The 5,521-nt window shown below is 42.1% G+C and overlaps 1 long non-coding RNA gene across 1 annotated transcript in view; it reads left to right on the top strand.

The window, feature by feature from the left end:
- The first annotated feature begins 131 nt into the window (after window positions 1-131).
- LOC308192721 overlaps window positions 132-5,521 on the top strand; it is a 13,118-nt gene continuing 7,728 nt past the window's right edge. Inside the window, exon 1 of the long non-coding RNA XR_013949042.1 lies at window positions 132-5,307. This is a non-coding gene — a long non-coding RNA (uncharacterized lncRNA). The remainder of the gene's footprint in view (window positions 5,308-5,521) is intronic.

Genomic DNA, 5,521 nt, shown 5'->3' with positions numbered 1-5,521 from the left:
GCCCCGCTGCCCGCCCCCGGGCTGCGGCCATACCGCTTGTTTTGTTTTGTTTTGTTTTGTTCCTCTGGAAGGAAGGGAGATGGAGAGCGCATCCCTGAGGTGGCACAGGGGGCGCCCATCTTGTTGCAGGGCTTCGAGCAGCTGAAGTCAGAGGGCGAGGCAGCTAGTGACAGGGCTGGGGGGAATGGCCACAAGGTGCACCAGGGGAGGTTCAGGTTGGAAATGAGGAGACATTTCTTCTCAGAAGGAGCAGTCAGGCACTGGGACGGGTTGCCCAGGGAGGTGGTGGCATCACCGTCCCTGGGGGTGTTCAAGGAAAGGCTGGACGTGGTGCTTAGGGACATGGTTCAGTGGGTGATAGTGGTGGTAGGGGGGTGGTTGGACCAGAGGATCTTGGAGGTCTTTTCCAACCTTAATCATTCTGTAACTCTAAGGAGCCCAAGGACCTCATAACAAGAGCAGAGCGGTTTGAACACTTCTTCCAGCCCTCACAGGCCCCACCAATGCCTCATCCAAAAAGTTTAATGACCCGGTAAGACTTAGTACCACCATGTTTGTTTGCTTTCAGGATCACGCAAGTCTAAAATAGTGTCACGCACTAATCAGTTTAGACAAGAATTACTAGCAAAAGCGTGGCTTGATGGGCAGATCCCCTTTTCCATGTCACACTGCCAGAGGAATTTTTGTTTGCATCTACAATTTTGGTTTCTCTGCTGCCTGGTAACAGCCACAATCCACTTGGGATAGCACTTGTAACAACTTATAGCTAAGGAAATGCATACCAAATTAAAGAGTTCATGTTCTCAGCAGTCTCAGTTTCACTTTAATTCACTGCAAACTGGAAGAAACATGTCTGAGCTTTTACATGCTTGTCTTCAACAACATGAGTTTGACACCCTTGTTTCTAGTTCAGAAATTCTCCTTAATTTTGTCTAGGTTACTTTTATATCCCTTTCTTCCTAATCATCCACATAAAACTTAAGTTTTGGTGTGTTTTGATGTCTTAGTTCTCTTTTCCCATTTCCTTCTTCGACTGAACAGCAACAAAAAACAGTTGTAAACCAAAAAAAGTTGCATACAGATAATGCAGAGAATAATATACAATTGCATACCTCCTCACGTTCTCAGCATTACAAAATAAGGTGTTACACTTCCCTTTCCTGTTCCATTGTGTAGTGGCCTTGTGGTAAGAGCAACAAATAAATAAAGCAACCTGACTCCATCTTACTGAGTAAGTGCATTTTCAAAAGGGAAATGTGATCTTCCTTTTTACAGGGCAGAACTCTACAAATAACGAGTAATTACATGTAGCAGAAAGGAAGGAACGGCTTTGGGATTCCCTTGTACTCCAAAAGCACCCCATGGGATATTTAATGGCCAACAAGTCACAGTGACATCTCAGCTTTTCTCATTAACAATGGCTGATACAACTGCTTGAGACAGTGAGCTGAATGACCTGGATGTCACGTTTATGAACCATTTTGGTCATTTCTAGCTGTTATGTCCCATCTTTCCTTACTTGTCCGAACCACCTTGCTGTGCAGTGGGAGGGCTCTGGGACTCTCTGGGACTAAATCTTGCCTTGCCCCAAAGCAGCAGTAGTATTTTGCACTCAAAAATCTAGAATTCTGTGTAAAAAGAATTTGGGATCTACTTTGATAGGAGGTATTTCAAATAATGGCATGATAATGTGAATAATTACATCAGTCAAGGAGTGATATTTACTGTGAACTAGAGCAATAGAGAATTCAGCTTTCTCTCCTGGGCTGTGGTTTTGAACCTGGCAGCGATGTAATTTTATATATTTCGAAGAGGAAGCACCTGTAGCTAACATGAAACAGGGTTTTTTAGCTAAAAATAGGAATACAGTCACTGTAACTACATAGCAGCTAAACACTATTGAAAATAAGCTGAATAGACATAAATGTGAAGTAACAGAAATTCACGGACAGGATGTCTATGTTTTTTCCATTTAATTAAGCGACATCACGGCCTGTTCTGGCAGTGGGTAATCACGTGAAATCACACAGAGCCAGCAGCAGGAGACTGCTTTTATTTCCAGACGTATTACACAGCTAGCAGTCTGGGCTACAGACAATGAATGCTGCCAGGTGCCGCAGTTTTGAAATCACTGATACCTGCAAGGCGGTGTTGTAACTCAGTGCACGGACAGAAATCTGGGGCTTAGTTCCCCAGCTGCTTGTGACAGACTAGGAGCAAGCAGTGCACAGCTCTGGCACAGTCAGTGTTGCCTAAACAAAGAGTCAGCTTCCCTCCTCTTCCTTCATGTGACCACCAATGCCCTATCTCCGTTTGGATTTCTGTTTTCATCTCCCTTTTGTTCAGACTTTTGCATGGAGGGGCCATTTTGTTCTGGAACGTTTTTTCTTAAAACAAAATGCCAAATATAGTAGCAAAACTGCAGTCAAATCCCACGCGCTAACAGCACTTCACATAAGGCAGCTTGTATATCCTGTCAGATGATCTAACTTGGTGAAAAATTAAACATGCTCAGCTGAAGTATATGGAAACTGAAAGTTTGCCTGACCACTGCTACAACAAATATTTCCATATTTAATACTGCGCTAAACTCTTGCAGACAGATTTTATACAACCTCACCAAACTGGCTGCAGAACAGCTAGAGTAATCAGCTTTGACAAGTCAAAATATTAAAAACGGTTTGGCTTCAGTAAATGCTTTACAGTGAAGCATGCCTTCAGTTTCACAAAAGAACCACAAATAATTTCTAAGATGTATTTCATTTCTAGTTTCTAAGAAAATGTTTTTGCTCATGTTTCTAAGTACTTTTCTGCAGCTGTGACGTACTGAACTGTTTTTCTTTTGGATGAAAGATGCTGATATGGCCACCTAGCTTCAGAGCAAAGGAACATACCCTTCTGTTGCAAAAGATACTACAACATTAATGACAGTCATAACACCTGATAAAATGCATAGTTCTTCAAATGCAGCCATTCTTACCCTGAAAGAAAGAGCGGAAATGTGGGCAGAATTCCCCTGGACAATTGCAGATGATGGATAAACATTTCTGAGACTACCAGAGGCTCATTGTACGGAGAGTGGAGAGAACTAGGAACATCTATAGCTCAGTTCATCTGACCTGAAATAGATGTCAGATGTAGATCCAGTGAGTAACATGTTAAAAGTTAATGGAACCAGTGTTCTTTGCATTATACAAAGGGGGCTTAGGCTGCCTAATGTTATAGATAGTTAGGTATTTTCAAATGTATGTATAGCTGTATATAACATATATATATAGCTCCCTGTATCTGATACAAATGCATTTCCCTTCAGTTTAGAAGAATTAAAAACATTTAACTTATTTTTAACAGTAGGACTCCTGCTGAACTAATGTTAAAGGGCCAAGAAGGGAGTTCAGCAACCTGGGATGGGCATCACGTGGAGCTGGGGGACGATGGACTCCAAGAAGTGGGAGTTACTCCTGACATCTCTCTCTATTGTATATTCTTGTAGATCTTAGGGAATTAACTGGCTAATATGGCATTAAACTATTCTTTATCTGTGCAGGCCATGTAACTGTGTGAGGTAAGGCATATTTCAAAGGCGTATACTATACACTAAGTGACTGCATAAAGCCAGTTCATAGTGGTTTTTATATGCTTTGTACGCTACCCCATAAATTCAACTACAAATAATTTCTTCTAAAGAAAGTCTGAGATCACAGAAGAAAATACAATAGTCCTTTGTGCGAAGCAATCATAACCTAACTTCACAAGTTCTCAAAACGTAGACTAGTTTGCTTCGTTTATAATGCTACCCCTTCGATACAGACAGTTGGCTGCAGAATTAAACGCTAATGGAATTAAGGAATATAATATTCATGTGTCTGCATTAACAGTGGGAACTGGTATGACTCATTTGGAGGAGAAATCATCATTGTGCTCCTTGATGACTAATACAGTCTTAGCTTTTACATCCTTTCTGTGAATTCGGACCTGGTAAATCTGGATACAAGCGCACCTCCTCCTCGCTGATAAAACAAGCGTAGCGTTGTGTAACAAAATGCCCTGTAATAATTGCACAGATGCACTGAACTTCTCAGGAAAGCAATTACTGTCTTTTCATCAAGCCTAGTTCTAAAACAACTATCTCACAAAACTGGTGGCTTTGCCAACTGATTTTTAATTAGCGTTATTTCAGAAATGGAACAAAGAGAATGAGGGAAGAATTTACCAGATCACTGTAAGCGCTCAAGCAAGCAAATGCCTGATGAGGATCATCAGTGACGAGTTTGTGGAGTATCTTGCAGTAGCCTGCATTATGAGACGTCAAAATAAAGGTATGTTGATTGCATATCACCTTTCTGTTCCTCTGAAGAATGAGGCAAATTACACCTGTCACTTCACTCGCTGCCCACTGGCACCATAGTTGTAATAGTTCAGATTGTTTCCTGGTTCAAAATAAACTTGCAAAGGAATATGTGAAAGGTAAAGCTGCTGAGTGACAGCTGTGCAGGACTCCTGGCTTCACCAATCTACCTATTAGCTCCAGTAACTACAGGTAATGGCAGAAATTTTCTCTGGTTCATATTCTTTACCCTGAAAATTGCAGAGAGAGATGGATAGTTGGCGAGTAGTTATGAACTGCTCCAATCTAGAATTGTTTTGGTCCTATTCCACTATTTAGGGAGAAAATGCCATGCATAGCTCTTGTCTCCTTCCACACAGCCAGTTTTTCATGATCTCCCCTCTTCAGGCCCAAGCATACACAGTTACTTTTCCTTTTTGCTATTTGTTCATTACGTGAATTGCTCCCCGTGCCTCTTCACTTTAATGAACTCCCATAACCCTCCTTCTGGGAAGGGAACATCTGTCATTACGGTTACAAAGCAGCCAGAAAGAAAAGAGTCAGGATTACCTCTGTTGGACTGCCATCAAGCAGTTTTCCTATCCCATCCATTCCAGAAATGCTCCTTGGGACTCTAACGTGAACTTCTTGCACGTACCTGCTTGCACACAGGCACTTGCATATAGCCACGACTGACTCAGCAATGCCAGTAAAGGATTTATGAGCAGGCGCTTAATTAAAAGCTCCTCAAAAAGTGTTTTACAATCAGTATTAAGGATGATTAAAGCTTACTATGTCATTAACCAAGATATATTTAGTTATCAGATGTCTCTGCCAACCCCATCCAGGTATCTGGGACACTCAGGAGTTTCTCAGGTGGTTAGCAGAAATACAGCGCTTGATTCCATAGCACACACTTATGCATCTGATGTCACATGAGGAACCCTACGGTATGCAAGACATCCACATGGAGCAGAGAGGTATGATACGGGAAATTTACAGGATACTGGTGCTGCCCTGAAGGAGGCACTAGCTGAAGGCCAAGTCGGTAGCTGAAGGCCATAAAGCACTGTAAATGGCATGAGTAAATGGCACCTGTATGGGCAACTGGACTAAATCCCTAACGACAAAGGTCAAGAGAGCCTAGAGAGAGGCTCTGCTGACCAAATGTGAATTTCTACCACCTGGCAAATT

Source organism: Anser brachyrhynchus (genome assembly GCF_964034855.1).
Source record: "Anser brachyrhynchus genome assembly, chromosome: 3".
NCBI classification, from domain to species: domain Eukaryota; kingdom Metazoa; phylum Chordata; class Aves; order Anseriformes; family Anatidae; genus Anser; species Anser brachyrhynchus.
This window is presented reverse-complemented; position numbering and strand designations above follow the sequence as displayed.